Genomic DNA, 5,278 nt, shown 5'->3' with positions numbered 1-5,278 from the left:
CATCGTCGACGCCTGACAGCGGGGATGTTCAGCAGGTTTGGAGCTGCAGAGTCCATCCACAGCGACCAAGGCAGAAACTTTGAGTCCCGTGTGTTCGCCACCATGTGTGAGAGGCTGGGTATGCACAAGACCCGCACTACTCCTCTCCATCCTCAAAGTGATGGCCTTGTGGAGCGCTTCAACAAAACGCTTGGACAGCAGCTGGCCATCGTCTCTTCCAAACACCAGCGTGACTGGGACAAGCACCTGCCTATGGTCCTCATGGCATGCCGCTCCGCTGTCCAAGACTCCACCTCCTGCACGCCTGCCCTCCTCATGCTGGGGAGAGAGATCCGCACCCCTGCGGAGATGGCGTTTGGTCGGCCCCTGGATAGCCCTCATGTTCCTCCGGGGCCGGAGTATGCCCGGAGACTCCAGGACCGCCTGGAGACAGCCCACACCTTCGCCAGAGAGCAGCTGGTGAATGCAGGTGTGAGGCAGAAAAGGAACTATGACGTGCACACCCGGGAAGGCACTTTGTGGCTGGGGAGCTGGTCTGGGTCTACAGCCCCTAAGGAAAAAGGCAGATGCCCCAAGTTGGACAGTCACTGGGTGGGACCCTGCAGTGTCCTGGAGAGGGTAGGGGAGGTTGTGTACCGGTGCAGCTTCCTCCCAGGGGGAGAAAGGTGGCACTGCACCGGGACAGGTTAGCCCCATACAGAGGGGCCTCTTCTCCCCAAACCCCAGGAACCCCCACAATTCCCCTCTCTGGCAATGACATTCTCCAGGCACCCACCCTCAGGTGCCACAGACAAGGCTCCAGACAGCCCACTCCCCTGTCTCCCCCTGTGTCACCGCGTGGTTCCCCAGAACCACGGACTGTATTACCCGTTCCCGCTTCCTTGTCCCCCATATCCCTGCCTTCATCCCGGGTTCCCAGAGGGGCACTCTGCGACCATCACGGCCACGCAGGCAAAGGAGACCTCCGGGTCGCTTCAGAGACTTTGTTTGTTCCCTCGGGGACGAGGGACTTTGTGGTGGGGGGGCTGTGTAGCGACCCGCACAGACAGCTGTGTGTTATGTGCTAGGCTAGGAGGTGGTTGTGTTGTACTGACCAGTACCCGGTGTTCGCGGGGTCCGACATGTCAATCAACCTGCTATCTGCCAATCACGGGAATGCCTGGAATGTTCTGATGCCGGGCATCCTGGTGGTTGGCGGAGTGGCGTGGAGGGGGGGTTGGGCATTGGAAGTTAAGACCAGGTTCAGCCTTTGTTCTCTCTCTCTTACATCTGGGCTTCACAAGAGAAGGTCACGGTTGGATTGTGGGTTATCTATTTGGCGTGTGCTACGGCCCAAACAGTAGCCTGTGTAAAGTTGGTTCAATAAACCGTCAATTCGCAAGCTCAGGCCTCTGTCTGGACAATTGTTCATTTATGATCTAGTCAGGTCATTACAGTATGATCACGTTTTATTTGACGTTACAGACAAACTAGGATCAACAATAGCAGCCTGCCTCTGACTTCATCAGAAACTTGCCTATACTAGTGTATACATTTTTGAAAACTTTTACTTACCTACATTCCTAAAGAAAATCATGTACTTTTTACTCCATACATTTTCCCTTGTTAGGAAAACGGTCCAATTCACACAGGTATCAGGAGAACACCTGGTCATCCCTGCTGCCTCTGATCTAGCAGACTCACTGAACACAAATGCACATTTTGTCAATTATGTTGTCAATTATGTTGGAGTGTGCCCCTGGCTATCCGCAAATGTTAAAAACAAGAACATTTTGCCATCTGCTCTGCTTAATATAAGGAATTTGAAATTATTTAAATGTTTGATATTTGAGTATATTTAAAACCAAATACTTTTAGATGTTTATTCAAGTAGCATTACTGGGTGACTTTACTTTTTACTTGAGTCATTTTCTATTAAGGATCTTTACTTGAATCAAGTGTGACAACTGGGGACGTTTTCCACAACGGATCACTATAATGCCAACCAACCTCTTTTGACCTCGAGGAGTTTCCACAACGGATCACTATAATGCCAACCAACCTCTTTTGACCTCGAGGAGTTTCCACAACGGATCACTATAATGCCAACCAACCTCTTTTGACCTCGAGGAGTTTATTAATGTAATGCTTTAATATTGCCATTGTACTACAGTAACACACCATTACTAAAGATGGGACCATATGATACATTGTTAGTACCATTTATAATAATTGACTTTATAAATGCATTACTTTCCATGATCCACATCTATACCATGGTAGACTTTATAAATGCAGCTCAAAACCACAGTACATTTCCATGATCCACATCTATACCATGGTATAACTGATGCACTACCATGGTGATATTTAGGGACCAATGGCAGCATCATGGTAGTACCATCATGTTTCAAGGCTAAAACCATTGGTACATTTCCATGATCCACATCTATACCATGGTATAACTGATGCACTACCATGGTGATATTTAGGGACCAATGGCAGCATCATGGTAGTACCATCATGTTTTTAGGGACAATGGCAGCAGGCTAAAACCATTGGTACATTTCCATGATCCACATCTATACCATGGTATAACTGATGCACTACCATGGTGATATTTAGGGACCAATGGCAGCATCATGGTAGTACCATCATGTTTCAAGGCTAAAACCATTGGTACATTTCCATGATCCACATCTATACCATGGTATAACTGATGCACTACCATGGTGATATTTAGGGACCAATGGCAGCATCATGGTAGTACCATCATGTTTCAAGGCTAAAACCATTGGTACATTTCCATGATCCACATCTATACCATGGTATAACTGATGCACTACCATGGTGATATTTAGGGACCAATGGCAGCATCATGGTAGTACCATCATGTTTCAAGGCTAAAACCATTGGTACATTTCCATGATTCAGACTATACCATGGTATCAGTGAAAGTACCATGGTACATTTTTGTAAGGGGTTCCTGTTTCAGTCATGTGAAACCATTGGTACATTTCCATGATTCAGACTATACCATGGAGTGGTTAGAAGCGTTGGAACAGTAACCGAAGAGGTTGCCGGATCGAATCCCTGAGCTGACAAGGTAAAAAAAAAATCGGTTGTTCTGCCCCTGAACAAGGCAGTTAACCCACTGTTCCTAGGCTGTCATTGAAAATAAGAAAATAAGAATTTGTTCTTAACTGACTTGCCTAGTTAAATAAAGGTAAAATAAATAAATGTCTTTGGTCACATTCGCATGGGTCATACAAAACCAGTTTAATGATTGGTTGATGACAGATCCTCCTACAATGCAGGCGGTGGCTGCAGGATGAAGTTGGTCAAGAGAAACTCGCAGTCAAAACTTCACTTTAAATCACATGTTGTTTTTTTGGGTCAATTTCACACATTTGACATGTAGGAGCAAGTGATAACAGTGATCTGTGATCTGCTGGAACGCATCCAGTGGGAGTCGATTGGGTTCTAGCTCAAAAGCCCAACATTAGCATTGAATATCATGAAGAAGTACAACAGTACATTTTTTTCCCCCGAAGACTTTGAGATATTCTTTGTAATATGGTTTATCTTTAGTCACATTGTGTTGAATACTATCTATGAAAACAGGCAGGTTTGTCCACTATTGCTGCCAGCCCTAGAATTTCCCAGCAGCATTATAATGCTCCCTAAAGAAATCCATGCCTTGCAGCTGAAGTGTCCGTTGTGCCTTTTGGGAGGAATATAATAGTTATAATTCCCTTCTCCCAGCTGCCAATCGCCGTGCTACTCACTCACACGGCTGTCAGTTATCTCAATTCTTATTAGTCCATGCCTGTCATGTGATCAGGTCCTTCTCACAAGCATCTCGGCACTGAAGTAGACTACAAGTGAAGACAGACTCATCTCAGTGGGCTACAAGGGAAGACAGACTCATCTCAGTGGGCTTACAAGTGAAGACAGACATCGTGGAATCAACGCCGCCCGTCGTTCTTATCCAATTCCAAGGTGCATATTGAGGATGTTCAAATCGTTTCCATATTTCTTTTCCGTCAGCCAACCAGATCAGTAGGCCTGAGGAACAGCAAAAGCACTAGCCTATGTGGACATACCATCCCCCGTAGTATAAAAGTTCACCTATTCTTATTGGTCATCTTGTCCTTCTCTGCGAGAAATACATTTTCTCAAAACAGACTCTGGTGCGGTTTTGGAAGCGTCAGATCACAAATGAATGCAGCCACTGTACATAAAAACAATCTTTTAAAAAGCAATGAGGCTGATGCAAAAGAATCAGAATGTTTAGCTTAAAATGTTGATCAACTATTAGGTTATTTCTTCACATGATAAAAACACAGCAATTTATTTTACCTTTATTTTACTAGGCAAGTCAGTTAAGAACAAATTCTTATTTTCAATGACGGCCTAGTGGGTTAACTGCCTGTTCAGGGGCAGAACAACAGATTTGTACCTTGTCAGCTCGGGGATTCGAACTTTCAACCTTTCGGTTACTAGTCCAACGCTCTAACCACTAGGCTACCCTGCCTTCTGCCCACAAGGCAGAAGGCTATATGCACAAATGTTCCAAAATGGCAATTTGTGGGAATACACTGTTTTGTCAAAAGCGCATCAGAAATGTAAGCGGTTTCATTTGACAAAAATATCCTTCAGAAATTGCCACTAAATTCCAGGCCTGATTGCTGCGTTCACGTGCTTGTCGGAACGCAGGAAATGTTCGACTTGCTATCTGGTTGAACGTGGCACGTGCATATCTACAACCAGATATCAAGTTGGACATTTTTAGAACGTGGCATCATACCCTGACTGTGAAAAGGGATTGCGTGGCGATTATCTTAGCAACCGTGTGACGGAGATATGTGTAATGTTTACTGTTAATTTTTATTGTTTATTTCACTTTATATATTATCTACCTCACTTGCTTTGGCAATGTTAACACATGTTTCCCATGCCAATAAAGCCCCTTGAATTGAATTGATATGCCTTCTGCCATTTATTGACCATGGGATTCCTATCTCCTCCTTTCTCTAATATCTCTGGTTGTGGGATTCCTATCTCCTCCTTTCTCTAATATCTCCTCCTTTCTCTAATATCTCTGGTTGTGGGATTCCTATCTTTTCCTTTCTCTAATATCTCTGGTCGTGGGATTCCTATCTTTTCCTTTCTCTAATATCTCTGGTCGTGGGATTCCTATCTTCTCCTTTCTCTAATATCTCTGGTTGTGGGATTCCTATCTTTTCCTTTCTCTAATATCTCTGGTCGTGGGATTCCTATCTTTTCCTTTCTCTAA

The sequence above is a fragment of the Oncorhynchus nerka genome, unplaced genomic scaffold (genome assembly GCF_034236695.1).
Source record: "Oncorhynchus nerka isolate Pitt River unplaced genomic scaffold, Oner_Uvic_2.0 unplaced_scaffold_1902, whole genome shotgun sequence".
Taxonomy (NCBI): Eukaryota; Metazoa; Chordata; class Actinopteri; order Salmoniformes; family Salmonidae; genus Oncorhynchus; species Oncorhynchus nerka.
This window is presented reverse-complemented; position numbering follows the sequence as displayed.